This window comes from Macrobrachium nipponense, chromosome 8, assembly GCF_015104395.2.
Source record: "Macrobrachium nipponense isolate FS-2020 chromosome 8, ASM1510439v2, whole genome shotgun sequence".
NCBI lineage: Eukaryota > Metazoa > Arthropoda > Malacostraca > Decapoda > Palaemonidae > Macrobrachium > Macrobrachium nipponense.
In genome coordinates, this window is record NC_087203.1 from 103,787,665 (window position 1) to 103,812,664 (window position 25,000).

Below are 25,000 nucleotides of genomic sequence, written 5' to 3' on the forward strand. Positions count from 1 at the left end.
TGTCATGGGAATCATGGCTACTACGAAGAGTAGTGGGGACAGGAGTCACCCTGGAAGATCCCTCTCCTGATATTAACCTCTGCTAGTCTTATTCCAGAGCTTGTAAGTTTTTGTATTCCAGTTGCGCATTGTATGTTTGAGGGAGCTGATGTGTTTTCCTCTGCCCCATATATTTTCAGGCATTCTATTAGCCATGTGTGTGGTATCATGTCGAAGGCTTTCTTATAGTCTATCCATGCCATGCTTAGGTTGGTTTTCCTTCTCCTACTGTTCTTCATTACCATTTTGTCTATCAGGAGCTGGTCTTTTGTGCCCCTACACTTCCTTCTGCAGCCTTTCTGTTGGTGGGGGAGGTGTTTGTCTCCTCTAGGTAATTGTATAGCCTTTCACGATGATACCTGTTAGTAACTTCCACATTATTGGTAGGCAGGTGATAGGCCTGTAGTTACTGGCTATATTTCCCTTACTCTTGCATTTTTGTACTAAGGATGTTCTTCATGTGGTCATCCATTTGGGTGCATGGTGATTTGAGATACAATGCTGGAGTTGTTTCTGCTACTCGTGGTGTAGGGCCTTGAAGTTTTTTGAGCCGTATCCATGGACTTCATCGGGACCTGGGGCCTTTCCAGTTGGCATTTTCTTTAGTTGGTGTCTGACTGTGTCTGTCGTGATCTCTGTGAATCTTTGTTTTATTCTCCTGTTTCTTCTTCCTTGACTTCCTGGAGCCATGTTGCATGTTTGTTGTGTGATACCAGATTGCTCCAGATGTTTTCCCAGAGTCTCTTACTTGGTTCAGCTTCAGGAATTTCTTGGTGGTTGTTCTTCCCTCTTAGTTGACTGTATAGTCTTTCTGCTTGGTTCGAATAGTTTGTTCTGTTGGTATCCCTTATTCCTGTTCATGTACCGTTGGATATTATGTGCTTTGGCCTTAAGCCTCTGTTTTACATCTTCTATTGTGTTTGTTTAGTCCCCTCTCTTGTACTTTGTATTTCTCGTTGAGTTCCTCCCTTGTTTTCTTGCTTCTTAGCCTTTTTTCTGCCATCTCTTTCAGTTTACTCAAGTCAGATCTCATCACCATGATTTGCTTTTCCAGGCTCCTTTTCCAAGGGGGTTGCTGTTTTGGTTTCTGTTGGGTTGGTTGTGCTGGTGGTGTTGGTGTTCGAATCCCATCAGTTCTGCTACTAATCTTGCTCCCGCATATGCCAAGTTATTTGTTTCTGTGATACTGGTGGTGTGTATTATGCCCATTATTTCATTGACCTCACTTGTTTTCTCCCTTAATTTCTTGGTGTTGTAGGCTTTCATGGAGGGGATCTTTGTTCTCTCTGTATCTGGCTCCATCCATTGTCTTATCTTTTCTACCCATTACCGTCCTCTCGTTACTTTGTCGGTGTTTCTTCGTGTGTTGTTTTGATACCTCATCATCCTGTCGTCTTCTGTGGCATCGTTTCTCAGTTCGTCTTCGTGTAATTCGGTGTCGTGTGACATTTCCCTTTCCAGTTCTTCTGTTTCTGTTGGGGAGAGCCAGTTCTTTTTCTTTATGTTCCTTACTTGGTCTGCAGCCTCTGCTCTGTTTGGGGGGTGTTATTCCTCTCATTTCAGATGTTGACCAACCTTCTTCTATATCCTCCCTCCGTCGGGTTGCTTCGATGTAGCATCTCCATATTTCCTTATTTCTTTTCTTGTCAATTTCTTCCTTTGGTTTGCTTCTGTAGCTCCAATCTCAGGCTGTTGGTTACTGTCGTTGTGGTGGTCAGTTGCTGGATGACGACCTCCAAGTACCTGACCGTCTTCCCCTTCAATTGGGTTGAATACTGGCTGCCGGACGAAGCTCCTCTGTTGCCAGAGGTTCCATTTACGTCGTTGTCGTTTATTCCTTCATTTCTTAACATCATTGCTGAGTTTTGCTATTTAACCATAGCTGGACCCTACCCCATCAGGGATAGGTACTCATTTACAGCTGAGTAGACTGAGGAAATTATGGTAAAGATCCTTTCCCAAGGAATCAATGCCGAGGAGAGCGGTCACCCATCCAACGACTGACCAGCCCCAATGTTACTTAACCAGTCATTGACGACCTAACCCACTCTGCCACGGTGCCACATATTATTATTATTATTATTAATATTATTATTAGTTATTATTATTATTATTATTATTATTATTATATTATTTATTTCATTAGATGAAGCCTAGTATTCACATGGCACAATCATACAGGGGCCATTGACTTAAATTCAAGCTTCCAAAGAATGTTGGTTTCAATCTCCCACCGCAGACCCCCAAACGCAACAGTAAACTGATCATGATCCAGATCCAGTGATTTTTCATCGCCCTGGGGGGACTGCGAACCCACGACATTGAGCGTATGCCACGACGCTAGCCACCATACCAGCGGACCGAGTCAGACTAATATTAACATGAATAAGAACATGCACAAAGATGCTGCTATACACGTGATAAATCTTAAGTAATTTTTACTGGATACTGTCCATGCCATAAAAAAAGGGGAAAAAAGGGGAAAAAAAAATAAAAAAATCCGAATACCGGTAGATATGTACTTACATAAAAAACTGACATTCTAAATTAAATTTGTGGCATAATGTAATGTGGGATTACTTACTTAATGCCAGAAATTAAAATTAAAGTAACGAGAAAAAATGCATAAATACATTTATTTATCTTAGTGATTATTTGTTTCTTATACTTGCATAAATTACAAAAAAACATGAAACGCTTTAAGATCTCAGTTTGGACTGCATCAAAAAGAGAGCATTGCGGAAATTCAAGTATCATAAAAAAAAATACCCTTCCCTTTAACGTTGATAAAGAGCAGACAGTTCTTGCAGCCCCGAGGATCGAGTGCAATGTTTGCATGATATTCTTCTTGCTCGTTATTTTCTATAGCGATTAAAATTCGTATTTATCTAAACTGCTCTTGCTTTTGTTATCCCAGTTAAACTAAGTCTCTCAGACGTACATCGATTGCATGACAAGGCAAAATATGCAAATTAATGCTTGACCTCGCTCAACAGCTCAATAGACTGCTAAAGAATATGTAATTAGCACTATCGGCTATAAAAAAAATGGGCTAAAAATTGAAAAACCTTCAAATGAAGCAAAACCCCGTTCTGCAAAATTCTGTAAATAGGACAGTGTAATCATGCTTTGAGATTCTTACTCAAGACCACCTCCTCCAGCGATTCTATCAACGGAACCTCATTTCTCTTCGAACTATTTCGATTTCTTCCTTCCTACAGCTGTCAAATGGGAACAACAGATTCCAGACACAAAAGATTTGAAATCAATGATACTTTTCTGACCTAGTTAGCGAATCAAAGTATTTCAAATCCTCGCAGAAAGGAGATCAGGGAATTCTGTTTAAAAAATAAGAGGGGAAATGGGTTTAAACAGAACGCATTGCTTACCCTGAGGATAAACTAGGAGAGCTCTGGCCGTTGACTGATCAAAACGCAGTTCCATCTGGTGGTGCCGCAAGCTGAATGCCTCAAGGAAAGGACATATGTAAGAGACGGTTGAAGGTAGGATACGAAGGGGGAATATGATAGATGATATGATCAGTAGTACATTTCGAGCTGTGAGAGACGGAAAGCAACTGCCTCGGACAAAAGAAAAAAAAATTGCACGAAAATATAATCATGGCATACCACACATTTTTAGTAATGATCGTACAGACGGAACGAATGTATCTATATACATTGATAACTGAAAGGTTTTCCCACAAACTTACGGGGACAAGTTCCGAGATCGAGGAAACTTCGGAACAAGTGGACTCGGCACCAAGGAAACTTTGGGTTTCAAGAGGAGGACCTAGTGGGTTTGGGGGGGGAGTTGAGGGGGCGGGGGGTTTTGTTCTTTCAGGGCCTTGGTTTTCACAGTTACTCTTACATTTTCTTTATTTTACCCGATTATGATTGAAAAATTACACCTTTTAGAATACACGGCATATTACAGCAGGATTTCATTAAGGCGATTCCTGCTCTGGAAACCTGCAGTCATTTACGAAAGACAGATATATTTTTTTTTTTCGAAACAACTCAGCAGGCAATGAAACGAACGACTGGCTTATGGACTGTCAAAGGAATTGTGACTGCTTACTTCTGCGTAGTCTCTGAAAAACAAACATAAGTAAAAATTAAAATATCTGTCAATGAAAGCGGTCTAAGTAAGCTCATGATCGGACAGCACCTAAAAACTTGAGCCTTGATATCGGGAAACGATGAAGAATTCGAAAACGCTAGCCCTAAAAATATAATAATAATAATAATAAGATAATAATAATAATAATAATAATAATAATAATAATAATAATAATAATAATAATAATAATATTATTATTATTATTATTATTATTATTACTATTATTATTATTATTATTATTACTATTATTATTATTATTATTATTATTATTATTATTATTATTATTATTATTATTATTATTATTATTATCAAATAAAATAAAATATTAAACGAAAGCTTAAGCGCTGAGAACGATGTCATATCAAGATAACACTTCCAGGAGTTTAATCTTTTCAAGTAATCTTAGGTAGGGTAAACAACTGCGAGAACAGAGTCTTGGTTACTTTTAAGGGTTTTGATTTTCAATATTAATATATTATACTAAAAATCACTTAAAAAAAAACAAAGAAGAAACGAGTTACAACTGTAAGGACAGTCCATAAAATTTTGAAAAGACAGAGAGAGAGAGAGAGAGAGAGAGAGAGAGAGAGAGAGAGAGAGAGAGAAGAACAACACTACTACAATAAAAGACGGTAAAACTATCGCTATCACTGGCGTTACCATTAAAATAAATATAACAAAATAAACAGAATTTAGAATAAAAAATAAAACTCTCGCGTTTTAAAATGCAGAAAACATTGCCAATAAACAGCAAAAGTGTCAGAAAGAAAATCTTTGCGGTTTGGAGCACCAGTGAAAAAAAGGCACAAATACCACCCGAAACTGGAAAAAGTCGGGAGATAAATTAAAAAAAAAAAACAAAAAAAAAAAAAAAAAAAAAAAAAAAAAAAGTGAAGGCTGTTCGATGGTCCACAACCTTCCGCTACCAGAGTGAACTAAAAAACAAAATAAGACGGAATACCAGACCTCTAAATGGTGCAGTAATCCTGTGACAGAGTGATATTTTACACTGCTTTGTTCAGGATATTACAGATTTCTGGATAATAAATTGCAGTAATTGACACCGAAGAATTCCATAGGATCGCATTAACGACATAAGGGCTGAAAATCACATTTTGAGACATGCATTCATGGAAAACCTAAATATCTATCATCCTGTTCAATATATGATATATATATATATATATATATATATATATTAATATATATATATAGATATATAGATATATATATATATATATATATATATATAGTAATATATGATAGTATATATATATATATCTATATATATATATATATATATATATATATATATATCAATATATATATATATCCTATATATATCATATATATATATATCTATATATATATATATCTATATATATATATAGATATATATATATAGAATATATATATATATATATATATATAGATATATATATATATATATATATATATATGATATATATAATATCATATATATATATTCTATAATATATATATATATATCTATCTATATATATATATATATATATATATATTAGATATATATCATATATATATTTATATATATACATACATGTATATATACTATATTACATATATATGTATTATTATATATATTATATATTTATTATATACTCATTATAATTAATATATATATATATTATTCCTTCTCGAATTTTCTATAATAGAGCCCACTTTCCTACTAACTCTGGTTTCAACTTCCCGCGAAGAAAAAAAATTGGTCTAACTTTAGAGAGAGAGAGAGAGAGAGAGAGAGAGAGAGAGAGAGAGAGAGAGAGAGGCCTAAAAATAAAAGATATACAGCGTCAGATCTCAAATTACCAGAAATTCTACTTACCTTGAAACTCCCATTGTGATAAGGTCAATACTATAATAGATTCACATCACCCGTGCATCCGATATCTAGGCCAGTCCCTTACGACGCTCCTGATTGGCTGTTGATAAGCAATCACGTGCTGGAAACTCTCAGTCTCTCTCGAGAAAGATCACATAATCATGATGTATGTTCCCCACCTCTCTTTAGAGATACGTCCTGAGGAGAGGTGGAACATACATCCTGCCTATGTGAACGCTCAAGAGAGACTGAGTGTTTCCAGCCCGGTGACTGGCTTATCAACAGCCAATCAGGAGCGTCGTAAGGGACGGGCCTAGACATCAGATGCACGCTTTATGTGAATCTACTATAGTACTCTGCTGCTTCCTGTACGTTCTTCTTCTGCCCTAACCAACTCATCCACTTCCTTCATGTCTACGTTTTCACATATTTGAAAAACGAGCGGATCCCATATTTTTTTCCTCAGTGATCACACCAAGAGGAAAATATGGCTCCAATGTTGCAAGGGACAGCTCCAATAAAGAAGGAACATTTACTATCGTCATGAACGTCCCCTCTAGGATTCATCAGTGTGATGGGTTACAGAGAGAGAGAGAGAGAGAGAGAAGAGAGAGAGAGAGAGAGAGAGTGTCTAGGGGCGAAATGAATAAGTAAGCTGCCAAAAATAATGGGGATCTGATGAGTTGTTACGCCTGTATAGGATAAATGATGCTTCCCCGATGGGTTTTGTTTGGCATCGCGCAATGAAAGCACCGCAATTTCAAGGTTTTTCTATTCAGATGAGTTCATATAAAGGGGGTGGGAATCGAAAAGAGAATGGGGAGATAATAGAAAACGGAAAATGGTACGAATTATATTTCTGAATGGAGACGTAAAAGTGGAACACAAATGGAGTATTACTTACTGGTGCTTTGTTATGATTCCTGCTTTTGAATTCCTTTTTATTTTCCTTCCTTCTTTTCGTTTTAGGACTCAGAATAGTTCTTGCACAAGTTTGCCTTTAAAAATAAATCACTTACACCCTTAAATTCTCATTGACCAAAGATTACTGTATATGTCTCATGAGAACAAACAAAGTAAAGGGGAGGTAATAGATACGCTAAGCCTGCAACGGAAAGGCAACGTTTATAGCACTAACAAACTCACAGACAGACACACACACACACACACACACACACACACACCGCACAGATATGGAGAAAACCCTCCCCTAAAAGTGACCTGCATCAGGATTATACCTCCATTACATCCCTCCCCCTTGACTAAATGAAGAATTTTGGTAATAATGGTAATACTGATATCTGCCTAATGTATCCCACTTAACACCCTTCTGATAAATCTCAACCGGGACTATAAGAAGCAAAAAAGCATTCTATGCGATATCTAATACTTTTCAATCAAAGTTGTTTTGCGTTTCAATAGACAAATTAAATGTAATTGTGGACAGTGAAAAAATCGTCGAGGTGAAACGTTGTATAAAAAAAAGCTAGAACTTTACTTCTTTACAAGGTTATAAATTTAGTATAACTTATACAGAAACTAAAATGTCATAACAACAAGGAATTTCAAAATATGCGTTTAGTTGAAATAAAAAAAAATGTCAAAAAGAAAACCCAGATATGACTTTTCTATAGTTTGGAAAAAAAGTTAAAAAATAAAAAAAAAAATTTTCATTTCATACATTTGTTTAAAATGTAGAAGAATGGACGCTTTCTTTATTCCAGTTATTTATTTATTTATTTATTTTTTGCAGCGATAAAATGATAGCTTATCTAAACTAATTTCAACGCCTAACCCCCTTTCCCAAAAGAACGCCTGTCGACTTCTTTTGACGGTCTCATGGATGTGGTCTTCTGGACGGAAATAAAATGGTAGCGAGATCAACAGACCTGGACAAAATATGACAAAATAAAAGGGAAGCACAAAGAATGGGTGGTTGCTGATCCGAGAGAGAGAGAGAGAGAGAGGGAGAGAGAGAGGAGAGAGAGAGAGAGAGAGAGAGAGAAATTTTTTCTTCATTTGTACTACTGTCAATGTAATTCGGTTAACCGACCCCTGCCCCTTCCCCCAGTCAATAGGAGAAAAATAAAAGAAAAAAAATTAATAAATAAACTTGCACAAAAGATATTCGTGCATCTTAAAAGTGAACGAATGGCCAAAAAAAAAAAGATAAAATTTGATGAAAAGATCAAGAAATCTTACTAAAAATAAATTACAATGAAAGAAATCTTTATGCAACTACAAACGACCAAGGATTTTAAGTAATGACCTTTGATTTGGAAAATATATAGTATTAACATTCTTTCTACAAAATTCATCACATTTTAAAATAAAAACATGTATTTCACATTGAGGCGAACTATAAAGAGAAAGTACACATACACATACACATATATACATGTGTGTGTGCGTGCGTCTATTAATGCTGGTGCGTATGCTTATGAGCAGAATATATTTCATTTAACATACCAATTTTCAACGGAGCCATGTTCAAACTTCTTTAATGTCTTCTCCCAGCTTAAAAGTTTATATATTCTACTAGGGAATATAATTATTCGCTCAACTGCTTTTATAAATTAGCCTTCCCCATAAAAAAAGGATAAGGAGAAAAAGAATGCATGTCAAAATTGACTCATTTTCCCTCGAGAACTTTAGAATGTTTCTCTTTTTTTTTGTAGATCAAAAGTTTCCTTTAAAAATGAAAGAGACAGCAGAAGAAATACTTCCAACTTTGCTCATTTGTTTTTAGTATTCTTGAATGTTTAACCGTGAAGGAATTCCCCTTGCCAGGAAGCTGTTGCAATTTGCGAATTCTTCTTTAACAAAATTAAAAGAAAAACGAGCATCAAGAGTGTATGCGTTGAAGTCACTCTTAAAAATGGACAGGTACAGCACTGATAGAAAGTGATGCTTCTTGTGTACTGTTGGGGATACTAGTACAGCGTGAAGGTTGGTAGGATGACCTACTACGACCTCGACTGCGTTTAAATTTAAGCGTTCTACCGCCAAGTCAACAGGATTTGGTATTTTCACTTACTTGGGGAGTAGGCCTACAAACTATTTTGTTGGTGTTGTTGTTACGGGGGTAGGAAAGCCCTATGAAGAGCCTAAAAAGGTCTGAAAAAGGTGTTTCACGTTGAGTTAAAGATATAGGAATTTTAGGATAAGATATTTATGATTTATTTTTTAGAATGAAAAAAAAATGTAAAAAACTAAATAATGTGCATGTTAAACAGCAGAACCGCTATTTCTAATAAAATATAGCGTATTTATCTTAATTTTCGTTGGTGAAACAATGCTCTATTTGACTATAGATTTTAGCAGGTTTAAATTATTCGGTGTACTGAATTTAGGCTAAGTTTCTGTTCGATAATTTTGTTTTGTTTCCACCTTCTAACTGAGAGCATGTGAACGTGTTTTAGTTTGTGTCCTATTCATTTGATCTTTCTTGTTAGTGAGAGTATGAGTAGTACCAAGTATGAGTATTAATTACGAAGACCACTTCACTACCCGTCACTGCATTTAACCTAACCCACCTAAAATCCTACCATTAGAAAAATATTAACAATAAAAATTTTAACGATCACCACCGTCACCAGGCCGAAAATAAAACAAACGAATAAAGAGAGAGTAGGCGTAGCTGACAACGAACCGGTTAATTGGCAACTAAACCTCGAATGAATTAACAATGTATACCACACGACCCAATCCGTTGGAAGGTATCCACCCCCTAAATTCCAAATTCAACTGGAATCTTCTGTGACCAGGATTCCAACCGCTAATCACAGGGAACCGTAATCAAGGCTCACAATAGAATCCGTTGAACATCGATTCAGCTGCAACCGATAAAGACCCCTAAACTCTTTTAGCTCATGTGTTATCTACAGTTACAATGGAAATAAGAAGAACAAGGGAATCGTGGAAAAAAATGCTAGGCAAATTACCATAAAATCTTTATTTATGGAACACCCTTTTTTTTTTTAAGAGATATGGTTTTATGAATTAAAACACACACACACACTTTATAATATATATATGCTTAAAAAATCACAGTAGATGCACGTGACTCATAAATAAGCGAATACCACGGGAAATGATAGACAAGAATCCAAGCGCTTTCGTCTTTATTCAGACATCGTCAAGGAGCTACTAAAGTACAAATCGGAGAGGAAGGCCTCAGGTACAAACAAGATCAGGAATACCAGATGGTTAATTATCAAAAGGGTAAAAATTAAAAGGGATAATCCAGGATTATCGGATATCACACGGTCACAAACTTAAACAGATTCTGACCCTAACCGAAATTACAAAGTACCTTACAGTCCAAAACATGTAAAAACTGAATATATTAATTTTGTTGCTTATATTTATCTACAACTTTTTTCATTATGAAAGCATCAAGTTTGAATAAACCAGACTTAAATTTAGAACATTTCTATTATTTGACTTGATAAAACAAGATTCAATGATATTCCTTTTAACTGTGTCATTACATGGGACTAAGGCTCTTGCTTGACTCCAGTTAATAGGATGGTCTAAATCTCTCTATAGTACAATAATGCATTCGATATTTGCCCAGTTCTCACAGAATATTGATGTTGCTTAAGACGCTGTGAAAGAGATTTGCCAGTCTGTCCGTAATAGATTTTATCACACTTTTTGCAAGGAATTTCATATATGCAGCCTGGAAGATCTTTAGGAGAATTTTTGATTACTAAACTCTTGACATTAATATTACTGAAAACAACATTTATGTTTAAAAAGCTTTAAAATTCTAGGAATATCTAAAAAACCTTTCATCATAAGGTAATTTTAGAATGTTATGCTTACTAAATTCAAGTTTGTATTAGTTGAATAAAATGTTTTTTCTAGCTCTTTTCCATGCCACATCTACAAAAGTCCTTGGGTATTTAAGTTTCAATGCAATATCATAAATAGTTTTAATTTCAGCGTCAATAAACTGCGGGCTACAGACACGTAAAGCCCTTAGAACATCCCAGAAAAAACAGAGAATTTAACATTTTGATGGTGATTGGAGTAGTAATGAACAAAAGAGGCAATATTAGTTGATTTTCGAAAGACTGAAAAGGTGAAATTTCTATCATTTCTATGGACAGTTACATCAAGAAAATTCAAATTACAATTTTTTTTCTTTCTTCCTCTACAGTAAATTTTATAGAAGGGACTAAATTATTGAGATTATTAAGGAATTCCTGGAGTTTTTCGTGAACTGGCCAAATACAGAATATATCATCCACGTATCTAAACCAAATAACTTTTTGGGGCAAAATTCTTGGTAAGAGTTTTGTGCTCAAAAATTCCATGTAAATATTGCTAAGGACAGGAGATAAGGGATTACCCATGGCCATGCCAAACTTTTGTACAAAAAATTCCCCATTGAAACAAAATTTACTATCTTTGATACATAACCTTATGAGACTAATGAGATTTTTCTACACTTAAGGGAATGTCATGACGCTCTAATTCCTCTTCCAAATATTCAAGTAAGTCATCTACAGGCACTTTTGTAAATAAAGAGACAACTCAAAACTAACCATATTAAAATCATAATTCAAATTTAAACTATCAATTTGTTTATAAAATCAACATTGTTTTAACATTCGTGTTAGAAATATTTCCTACCAAAGGAGTAAGAATTTTTACAAGCCATTTAGATAAATTATACGAAACTGAGCCCCACTGAACTAATCTACTTCCACTTTTGTGATGTCGATGTGTTTCTGAAGTATGATGCGTTTGAAACTCGTCGAAAGGTCGCTCTGCTAGGCGAAGAATTCTCACTGGTAAAATCGACTTGGGCATCACTTGCTCGTTCATGCACTTCCGTAGAAAGTCAAGCAAGAGCCTTAGTCCCATGTAATGACACAGTTAAAAAGGAATATCATTGAATCTTGTTTTTATCAAGTCAAATAATAGAAATGTTTCTAAATTTAAGTCTTGGTGGTTTTAATTTAAACTTTGATGCTTTCATAATGAAAAAAAGTTGTATGATATACAAGCAGAATTAATATATTCAGTTTTTACATGTTTTGGACTGTAAAGATACTTTGTAATTTCGGTTAGGGTCAGAATCTGTTTTAAGTTTGTGACCGTGTGATATCCGATAATCCTGGATTATCCCTTTTAATTTTTACCCTTTTGATGAATTAACCATCTGGGTATTCCTGATCTTGTTTGTACCTGAGGCCTTCCTCTCCGATTGTACTTTAGTAGCCTCCTTGAACGATGTCTGAATAAAGAGGAAAGCGCTTGGATTCTTGTCTATCATTTCCCGTGGTATTCGCTTATTTTATGAAGTACGTGCATCTACTGTGATTTTTTAAGCATAATGGAAACCACATGAAACAACTTCTACGCCTTTTCTTTGAATTTTCCGAGCCTTGTTCTATTCGTGACATCCTTTCTGTAATGCTCTTATCATCGCTCACAAACTGAAACTCCGACTCAACTTTATACGGAATGTGCATGAACCGAGCAAGTGATGCCCAAGTCGATTTTACCAGTGAGAATTCTTCGCCTAGCAGAGCGACCTTTCGACGAGTTTCAACGCATCATACTTCAGAAACACATCGACATCACAAAAGTGGAAGTAGATGATGCGTTCCGTACACTTAGAAGCAGACGGTATAGCTTTAATCAGACGGTTCCTGTCGATTGGAAGAAATCGGATGCTGGATTATTGCTATGGAAAATTGAGAAAGTGCTGCAACCGTCTTGAAAGGAAGCTCCAAGTCAAGCTGAAAAATCTTATTGCTGAAAGCGACTGGACTAAGCATGCCAACGTGGACTTCATGATTAATTTATCTGACAAACCAGTGGATAGTGCTACGACAGCGGCTTTGGGATATGGGTTAAGCTTTGGTGTATTTAATGGTAACCTGGACTGTGTCGACATCTCAAAATCCTTTTGTTATTTCGAAAAATTGAATCAAAACCTATGCCCTGATGATATCAATATTTGTAAAGGTATTGTGTATGGTGCTATGAGTAAAACCTTCTCCCCTAATTGTACCCGGTGAGATTTCTCCAGGCTTTTAAGAAAATTAAAAGAAGACGAAACAGTGAAGGTGACAAAAGCAGATAAATCTAATGCAGTGGTAAATTATGAATAAAAGTGAACTATATAAGTAAAAATAATGACATTGCTAAATGACACTGATACTTATACGAAAACTGAGGTCTGACCCTACACAGACAGTTAACTCCCATTTTAATAAACAAATTAAATCCATTTTGAAGGGCTTGGACCATTTAATTAAACAGTTTACACCGCAATGCGCCTCCCTACCTTACATGTATGGTTTAGTCAAGACACATAAAATCAATAACCCTATCAGACCAATCATTAGTTCAGTGGGCTCAGTTTCGTATAATTTATCTAAATGGCTTGTAAAAAAATTCTTACTCCTTTGGTAGGAAATAGTTCTAACACGAATGTTAAAAACAATGTTGATTTTATAAACAAATTGAATAGTTTAAATTTGAATTATGATTTTAATATGGTTAGTTTTGATGTTGTCTCTTTATTTACAAAAGTACCTGTAGATGACTTACTTGAATATTTGGAAGAGGAATTAGAAGCGTCATGACATTCCCTTAAGTGTAGAAAATCTCATTAGTCTCATAAGGTTATGTATCAAAGATAGTAAATTTTGTTTCAATGGGGAAGTTTTTTGTACAAAAGTTTGGCGGCATGGCCATGGGTAATCCCTTATCTCCTGTCCTTAGCAATATTTACATGGAATTTTTTGAGACAAAAACTCTTACCAAGAATTTTGCCCCAAAAAGTTATTTGGTTTAGATACGTGGATGATATATTCTGTATTTGGCCAGTTCACGAAAACCTCCAGGAATTCCTTAATAATCTCAAGATTTAGTCCTTCTATAAAATTTACTGTAGAGGAAGAAAGAAATTGTAATTTGAATTTTCTTGATGTAACTGTCCATAGAAATGATAGAAATTTCACCTTTTGTTTACGTCTTTCGAAAATCAACTAATATTGCCTCTTTTGTTCATTACTACTCCCAATCACCATCAAAATGTTAAATTCTCTGTTTTTTCTGGGATGTTCCTAAGGGCTTTACGTGTCTGTAGCCCGCAGTTTATTGACGCTGAAATTAAAACTATTTATGATATTGCATTGAAACTTAAATACCCAAGGACTTTTGTAGATGTGGCATGGAAAAGAGCTAGAAAAACATTTTATTCAACTAATGACAAACTTGAATTTAGTAAGCATAACATTCTAAAATTACCTTTATGATGAAAGGTTTTAGATATTCCTAGAATTTTAAAGCTTTTTAACATAAATGTTGTTTTCAGTTAATATTAATGTCAAGAGTTTAGTAATCAAAAATTCTCCTCCAAAGATCTTCCAGGCTGCATATATGAAATTCCTTGCAAAAAGTGTGATAAAATCTATTACGGACAGACTGGCAAATTCTCATTTCAGCGTCCTTAAGCAACATCAATATTCTGTGAGAACTGGGCAAATATCGAATGCATTATTTGTACATATGAGAGATTTAGACCATCCTATTAACTGGAGTCAAGCAAGAGCCTTAGTCCCCATGTAATGACACAGTTAAAAGGAATATCATTGAATCTTGTTTTATCAAGTCAAATAATAGAAATGTTCTAAATTTAAGTCTTGGTTTATTCAAACTTGATGCTTTCATAATGAAAAGTTGTAGATAAATATAAGCAACAAAATTAATATATTCAGTTTTTACATGTTTTGGACTGTAAAGATACTTTGTAATTTCGGTTAGGGTCAGAATCTGTTTAAGTTTGTGACCGTGTGATATCCGATAATCCTGGATTATCCCTTTTAATTTTTACCCTTTTGATAATTAACCATGTGGTATTCCTGAACTTGTTTGTACCTGAGGCCTTCCTCTCCGATTGTACTTTAGTAGCTCCTTGACGATGTCTGAATAAAGACGAAAGCGCTTGGATTCCTGTCTATCATTTGCCCGTGGTATTCGCTTAGCATATATATATATATATATATATATATATAGTATATATATATATATATACTATATATATATATATATATATAATATATATATTATTTACATGATGCATGATTTTACTGAGCCCATTTTGATCTTTGAAACAAAGCAGTTAATAAGTACTAATGCGAGAAATAAATGAAATCGAAATTGCTATCTGTTTTTGTGTTCCGTAGACTATCTGAACCCGCTACATAAAATCCTCTTTGTACTGACACAGTTATGCAACCAACTTCCATTTATATCTAATGGATTGAAAGATATCACAAGAGACGAGAACTGACAATCATTTAGACAGTGACAGGTACGTAATGGGAAAACTCATGACGCAATCTTTGATGGCATGGTCGCTGTAAACAAAAATAATGTGGTTTAATGGACATTTTTGTATATTCACACTACAAAGTACTTTGAGATAGCTTCTATAAACTAAAGTACTTTTTTTTGTTCTTAATAACGTTGTATTGAAGAGTTGAGAATTTTAAAGTAGTAATATATTAATGATAAAACAAAACGCTATTTTAGAGAACCTGTTTTGTTTGTTTGTTCGTATGGTGTGTTTTACGTTGCATGGAACTAGTGGTTGTTTCAGGCAACGGGACCAACGGCTTTACGTGACTTCCGAACCACGTCGAGAGTGAACTTCTATCACCAGAAATACACATATCTAACACTCAGTGGAATGCCCGAGAATCGAACTCGCGGCCACTGAGGTGGCAGGCCAAGACCATACCGATCACGCCACTGAGCCCACTTTAAAAAAACCTGTTTGAAGAAGAAAATTAAGAGGGAGACAGAATTACATGGAGAGATAAAGTGAAGGAAGATATGCAGGGAAGAGGTTTGGTGGAGGATGATGCCTTTGATTAAAGGCAGTGGAGGAGAAGGCGCCTCAGGCAACCGACCCCTTAATGTAGGGATAACGGTGGGAAAGAAGGAGCGATGGAATAAGGCCAGTCTCTGCAAGTATGCCAGGACTAAATTTTGAACCTACATGTTAATTCCATTACAGTGTGATATCTGCAACTGAATGCTCAAACCCACAATCTATAACTGCAATATATTTTAAATGTAACAAGTAGCTTGTAACTTATAATATCTAAGAACTTACAGCTTACTACATACATGACCTTTCGTCACGGAGAAAACGGTTCTTCTCATCAAAACTCAGTCCTATTCAGAGCTTCAGCGATTTCTGCCACAAAGTCACTTCCATCGTATTGATGTTATGAAGTCAGGTAAATCCCCATCAATCAATTATCCACTATACTGAATACTCTCTCGCTAGATATGAAATCTATTGTTCAGGAATCATTTCAGTAAAACGCAGCGAGATATGTATTACAACAAGCAATTGAAATGATGAACTTTTAACAATACTCGATGGTTTGCAACCCGAGATTTCAAAGCATTCTATCATGGCAACAATACTGGTTGAAACCCCTTAGCTAATCACTTCTAGGAACACAGGAAGGAACATAGGGAGAGGAAAAGAATGAATCTATGAATACATATTGCATACATTATACCAGGTTTACTATACATAACTGAGGAGTAATGAAGGCTACAGCTTGTGAGGTTATATTAGAAGCATATATAACGTCCACGTACGACCTATTCTCTCTCTCTCTCTCTCTCTCTCCTCTCTCTCTCTCTCTCTCTCTCTCTCTACAAATGATAACCTTGAATGGAAATGTTCAAATAATGGTATAAGCGACCCCCCAAAAAATTTAGAGTTACGAATGGCGATAAAAAAAGAAACAAAACAACACATACGTACACGCACAAACAGACACACGCACGCACTAGGTGTGTACGTGTATTGTTTCGCATAATTTGATGGTATATTTTCTAATTTACATAACTCCAAGATTTACGTAACCTGAGGTAAATCGATCATGGGGCATCATTTAAGCTTTTGTCATTTCTAAAAAAAAGTACAAGAATAACAACAACAACAACAACAACAACAACAACAACAACAACAATAATAATAATAATAATAATAATAAGCACGGACAATACATGAGACAGACTAAAGAACTAGCCAGCGATGACACATGGCAATGGCTACAGAGGGGAGAGCTAAAGAAGGAAACTAGAAGGAATGATAACAGCGGCACAAGATCAGGCCCTAAGAACCAAATATATTCAAAGAACATATAGACGGAAATAACATCTCTCCCATATGGGAAAGTGCAATACGAAAAATGAAACCATAAACCACATAGCAAGCGAATGCCCGGCACTTGCACAGAACCAGTACAAAAAAGAGGCATGATTCAGTGGCAAAAGCCCTCCACTGGAGCCTGTGCAAGAAACATCAGCTACCTTGCAGTAAAATAAGTGGGTACGAGCACCAACCTGAGGGAGTGATAGAAAACGATCAGGCAAAGATCCTCTGGGACTATGGTATCAGAACGGATATGGTGATACGTGCAAACAGACCAGACGTGACGTTGATTGACAAAGTCAAGAAGAAAGTATCACTCATGAGTCGCAATACCATGGGACACCAGAGTGACGAGAAAAGAGAGATGGATAAGTATCAAGATCTGAAAATAGAAATAAGAAGGATATGGGATATGCCAGTGGAAATCGTACCCATAATCATAGGAGCACTAGGCACGATCCCAAGATCCCTGAAAAGGAATCTAGAAAAACTAGAGGCTGAAGTAGCTCCAGGACTCATGCAGAAGAGTGTGATCCTAGAAACGGCACACATTAAATAGTTAAGAAAAAAAAAGTGATGGACTCCTAAGGAGGCAGGATGCAACCCGGAACCCCCACACTATAAATACCACCCAGTCGAATTGGAGGACTGTAATAGAGCAAAAAAAAAAAAAAAAAAAAAAAAATAAAAAAAAAAATAATAATAATAATAATAATAATATAATATAATAATAAATTGCAGAAAGACAAGAGTAAGGGAAATATAACCACCAATAATAAATAATTTATTATTATTATTATTATATATTATTATTATTATTATTATTATTATTAAACAGAATAATAGTAATCAGCATCAGTATTACTATCTTGATAATATAAATAGTAATAATAATAATAATAATAATAATAATAATAATAATAATAATAATAATAATAATAATAATAATAACTCGTACAGGCATCTGTGACAGTGGACGACCAAGAGTAAAAAATTGGGCCATACATCTCGCCTGACGTAAGTTTTTACGATGATAATGTTGACAGATGATCCTGTGTCTCGGGACACTAACTCAGACTAATAGGGTTTCTATTTACCTTCTTTCAATGTCGCCCATTTTCAGTAACAACATGTTGGGTATCATACTTGAGCTTCCTGGCAAAGGTCCTCCGACAAAAATTATGCAGGCAAAGCTTGAGAGAGAGGAGAGAGAGAGAGAGAGAGAGAGAGAGAGAGAGAGACTCAGTACGCAGACCCAAAATTGAAGTAATAAACATAGTTTATTGGTGATGGAAGTTCGGCTGACAATCAACTTTACTCTTATAGACTGGTAAAATATTTCTATCATTTATCCCTCAACTGGATAATACAGATGGACAATGTAGGCATGTTCTCAACCATTACTGTACTGGGAGCAACACTTTCTTCATAAGCAATATCACTTCTCTAGCTCATTTCGAAAGCTATGATAATAAATTTCAAAACAAATGATGCTGCATACACGAAATCAACAATGAACTTAAATTCCACGTTCACAATTCTATATGTTGCCAACTTTCAAAGCAGTTAAATATGTACATTATCTCAGAATAACTGAGTTCCCAATTTAGTCTCTCATATTGCACAAGCAGATTAAAAAAAAAACATGACACTTGTTGATAGGTGTCACCTGAAGATATGAAGGTAAGAAAAATAAAATTTGGCAAATCCTAGCCATAGAATGAAGTAACATCCATCACTACCGCTTGCTCACATGCACTAGGTCTAATTTCCAGACAGATTCCTGGAAAATCTGCTGGATGTCAAGGAGGCTGAGAGCCCAACTAATTTTCTAAAAGTGAATCATCTCGTTAAATTCTTGCTTTGGCCTTTCCAAAAGCATTGTATGTCCACAGGTATTCTTTCCCTAACTCAAAGTATTGACAGCGGACCACAAGGCAAAAGTAAAATCAATCGCAGTCAAAAAAAATTCGCAGAAATCAAATGGCTCTATGAATAAATCAATGAGATTACGGGAGGAAAATTTATGATACAAGATCATAATTGAACAGGTAAAGACAAAACAATGACTGCAAGGCAGCCTGTAATGGTATTAAGCTAAGTATATCTTAGTTTCACCAGACTACTGAGCTGATTAACAGCTCTCCTAGGGATGGCCCTAAGGATGAGATATCTTTACGTGGCTAGGAACCAATTGGTTACCTAGCAACGGGACCTTACATCTTACTTGTGGGATCCGAACCACATTATATCGAGAAATTAATTTCTAATCACCAGAAATAAATTCTTCTGGTTTTCCCTCGTTGGCAGAGCGGGGAATTGAAACTCAAGAAATACGGAATCGGTAGGCGAGCACGTAACCCATTCGTCCAACGAGGAACTTATGATGATAGTAATAACAGTACAGGGGGATTGTAGAAAGCCTTTGACTGTATTAATAACAGTACAGAGAATAGTAGAAAACTACTTGTAATGGTACTGGTAACAGTAAGGGGATAGTAGAAGAGTCTAAGAGAGGCCAGGCAAATATTCCATTAGGGTGTACGCAAAAAACAAATCGGGCGGGTGAAAAGTCAAAGACAGACAGTGGTACATTAACAGAGTTGTCTGGTGCAGGTCCTTTATAGCTTCAATGCTCGGAATGAAAAGTGGGAAATCGCTATTATTGTCCCAAAAGCACATGAGAATAAAACACGCAAACACACAACAAACAATAAAGACTGATGTTGTCAAGACTACTAGATGTCTCAAAATACAAGTGGAAAGATTGATAAATAGACAAGTAAAAATGCGCTAAAGATTCTACGGCGCATTCGAGTTTTCTGAACAGCGTGCCAGACACCCGATCCATGGCTATACTTAACCTTAGAGGAAAAGCGTGGGAAAGCGCACCTACAGTCTAGCGAAAGATAATAACTATAATTTACAAAACTTCCAAAGAATGACGCTGGGTAATCTCCTGTAATGAGCTGGAATCAGAGGAAAAAAATAACGAACGGAACCAGAGATTGGTTGCCAGCCATAAAAAAGGTGAGAAAACGAGACATTTAACTGTTATTTATTTCAGGGGAAGCGGTAAAGCAATTATCTGAATAATCTCATAGCTATCAAAATGTATAATTAATGGCGTGAAATAAAGTGCTGATGTATAATCTGATTACGCTGCAAAAGGGAAAACCATATCCCTTTCGCCTTTTTATCGCTGCTTTAAATCCATAATAAACTATTTTCAAAAAGCAATTAGAATCATATTGTCGCACGATTCGCTCAAGTGAATTATACGTGGAGTTTATTTCCCATTCTCATGAGAGGGAGAGGCAGTGATGGTCATTGGTCCATAAAAAAGCAACTTGTAAATTTGAAACATATTCCCAAATTCTTAGACGATCTAAAAAGAAGAGGAAGAGGAGGAGGAGGAGGAGATAGAAATGAATTTACTTCTGAATTTGTTAGTTTAGAGAACCCGTCCAATGCAGTAATGGAGGGCCGTTTCATTACTAACATCAATCAAAGACACATCAACATGTAAATTGAAGAATGAGGTGCTCCTACTTTTAGGTCATCGAGGAGCAGTAAGGGAACGAGGAAAATCCTCAAAGAGAGAGAGAGAGTAATAGGGTTCCACATTTTCACGGTAAATTAACTAAGAATATTTACCGTATAAATTTACGAAATAATTTACGAAATATAATGTGAGTACCTTCAATACTTATTTGGATTACAGATGCAAGACAGCAGCAGACAGCTATAATAAGGAAATCACTGTTCATTTCAGTTAAATTTTTTTTTTTTTTTTACCAGAAAACATTACTAAGGAAGGTGTACGCAGCACTGTGCAATGCTGACACATAGCACCTGCTGATCAATTGAGAAACTTTCATTACACTTACTTAACTTACCTAACACAATTTCTACATTGTATTAGGAACTAGGATGAGGTAGTGAGTCACCATTTTAACCATGACTTAAATATTCAAACCAAGCCATAGTAAAGTTAGAATTCTCTAGTTCCCTGATCCCCCTCTCCACATAAAATAAATAAATAAATAAATAAATGAACATATAAAACCCTGATCCCCTCTAATAATAATAATAATAATAATAATAATAATAATAATATAATAATAATAATAATAATAATAATATAATAATAATAACAATAAATAATAAAAAGAAATAAAAAAATTCAAGGGAGTGGAATTTTATTGCCCAGGTGTTGACTGTGCTTTTGTGGAATTTGGAGAATTAGCCCCCCCAAATAAAGGACAAACCAATAGACTATATTAGCATCAGAACTATGAGAGCTGAAAGAACCAACTAACCCTGAAAGATGTTGATGGCTGTGTCATCCCTAGAATAATTGCTGTGATGGTCGATGTTTGTGTTTTTCTTAATTTTCTTATTTCGTTCTCAAAGGTCAAAAACGTTCAAAAGTTAGAGAGGATAGAGAGAGAGAGAGAGAGAGAGAGAGAGAGAGAGAGAGAGAGAGAGAGTAATGTACGTAGGAAAAAATTGAGTCCTGTTTCAACCTCCATCTTGTGACAATTCTTTTCGGGGGAGAAAAACCACTCAAGAATTTCGTGGGAGCGCATTTTAGAGGAAGCATTCTCACGTTTCTTTCACAATGGTAGATAAAACTTTACGCCTTTTTACGTTGTACAAACCAATTCTTGTTTTCTTTATGTGAGGGCTAAAAATTTTATACAAACACACACACACACACACACCACACATATATATATACATATATATATATATATATATATATATATATATATATATATATATATATATAATTCACAAATATGGAAAACATAATAGATAAAAAATGCCTCATTAATCTTTATATCACAGAAATCCCATGGGCCACAATATTCTATACAAATACATGAACGCAAGCGTCCAATCAATTCGACAACGGTAAGTGTTGGAGAAACGCATTCGTTAATAGGTTTTTGTGGTTTAATAATAGAAAGGCATGCACAGTGTGAATAATAATTAGTAACAGATTATGCACTTCAGCCTAAGTGTAAAATACTACAAGGAAACGCATTTGAAACGAAAGTAGGGCTGCACATCAACCTGGGTTATTTAATTCATGTTATTAAAATCAGCTTTACATTTCTAACGAGACGATATGGTAGGTGCAGAGCCGTATAGGTGTTGAGAGAGAGAGAGAGAGAGAGAGAGAGAAGAGAGAGAGAGAGAGGGTGGGGGGGCGATGGATGGCTTGTGGGTTTGCTGTAAAAATTCCAATTAAAACAAATAATGTTTCTCCGAAAATAAATATATTTTTTTTTTTAATTCTGTTAAAGGGAGAGAGAGAGAGAGAGAGTGGGGGTTTTGTTTGAGGATTTGCTGTAAAAATTTCAACTGAAAAAAATAATGTTTCATCAGGAATAAACATTATTTTTAATAATTCTGTTAGAGAGAGAGAGAGAGAGAGAGAGACCGAAGGTCACCAGCAAAAACAGAGCTATGCGTGACAATGATTTGTAAGTTTAGGTACTGCTTATGTGGCTGGGGGAGAGTGGGGATGGAGGGGGTGGGTGGGCTGTCCTGAAAGAGGAGGGGGGGGGGGGGGGGGGGGGGGGGGGGGGGGGGAGAGGGGGGTTGTGTTAGCGGAGGAAGTTGCGTAACTAACTAAATCCTTTGTTCCCTTTAAATTAATAAACGTTCTGGACAGCGAGGTCACCGGTCCGTCCTACACGTGCGGGTCTGATGACCCGAGCGCCAGATTCATGGCAATTCTTCCAAAAGTTCACGATTTAATTTCGCGTAATCCTTGCAAAATCCTCGTTACATCTCTCCATCCGGCGACATTCATCACAGAGAATGAAATAATGTTCATGCATAGGCCAGTCGGGATATTTTTACTCTCCCACGGTACAGGAGATAAGGGAAGGTCTTTTCCCACCAGTGTATGTTTTAACATTGTCAGAAACGCCAAGAGATGGGCTAATGGTATATGGAGATGTAAACTAGTCCCTACATTTACTGGTATTTTTTGGCTAGTGCTGCGACAACTTCCTTAAATTACTACAGTCCAAGTAACATTACGTTTTAATAATAATAATAATAATAATAATAATAATAATAATAATAATAATAATAATATGTGGTGCCGTGGCAGAGTGGGTTAGGTCGTCAATGGACTGGTTAAGCAACATTGGGGCTGGTCAGTCGTTGGATGGGTGACGCTCTCCTCGGCGTTGATTCCTTGGGAAAGGATCGTTACCATAATTTCCTCAGTCTACTCAGCTGTAAATGAGTACCTATCCCTGATGGGGTAGGTCCAGCTATGGGTTAAATAGCAAAACTCAGCAATGATGTTAACAAATGAAGGAATAAACGACAACGACGTAAATGGAACCTCTGGCAACAGAGGAGCTTCGTCCGGCAGCCAGGTATTCAACCCAATTGAAGGGAAGATGGTCAGGTACTTGGAGGTCGTCATCCAGCAACTAACCACCACAACGACAGTAACCAACAGCCTGCGGTTGGAGCTACAGAAGCAAACCAAGGCAGAAATGGACAAGAGAAGAAAAATAAGGAAATATGGAGATGCTACATCAGAAGCAACCCGATGGAGAGAGGATATAGAAGAAGGTTGGTCAATATCTGAAATGAGAGGAATAACACCCCCCCAAACAGAGCACGAGGCTGCAGACCAACCCGTAAGGAACATAAAGAAAAAGAACTGGCATCCCCCCCATAAAAAAAAAGAAAAAGCCCTGGCTCCCCCCCAACAGAAAGAGAAGAACTGGAAAGGGAAAAAATATCACACGACAAACGAATTACACGAAGACGAACTGAGAGACGATGCCCACAGAAGACGACAGGAATGATGAGGTATCAAACCATGACACACGAAGAAACACCGACGAAGTAACAGAGAGGACGGAATGGGTAGAAAAGATTAGACAATGGATAGAGCCAGATACAGAGAGAACAAATATCCCCTCCATGAAAGCCTCAACACACCAAGAAATTAGGGAGAAAACAAGTGAGGTCAATGAAATAATGAGCATAATACACACCACCAGTATCACAGAAACAAATAACTTGGCTATGCAGGAGCAAGATTAGTAGCACAACTGATGGGAATTCGAACACCAACACCACCAGCACAACCAACCCAACAGAAACGTAAGCAGCAACCTCCTTGGAAAAGGCGCGCTGGAAAAGCAAATCAGGGTGATGAGATCTGACTTGAGTAAACTGAAAGAGATGGCAGTAAAAAAGGGCTAAGAAGCAAGAAAACAAGGGAGGGCTCAATGAGAAATACAAAATACAAGAGAGGGGACTAAACAACACAATAGATGTAAAACAGAGGCTTAAGGCCAAAGCACATACGATCCAACAGTACACGAACAGGAATAAGGGATACCAACAGAACAAAACTATTTGGAACGAGCCAGAAAAGACTATACAGCCAACTAAGAGGGGAAGACAACCACCAAGAAATTCCTGAAGCCGAAACCAAGTAAGAGACTCTGGGAAAAGCATCTGGAGCAATCCAGTATCACACAACAAACATGCAACATGGCTCCAGGAAGTCAAGGAAGAAGAAACAGGGAGAATAAAACAATATTCACAGAGATCATGACAGACACAGTCAGACACCAACTAAAGAAAATGCAAACTGGTAGAGCCCCGGTCCCGATGAAGTCCATGGATACTGGCTCAAAAACTTCAAGGCCCTACACCCACGAATAGCAGAACAACTCCAGCATTGTATCTCAAATCACCATGCACCCAAAATG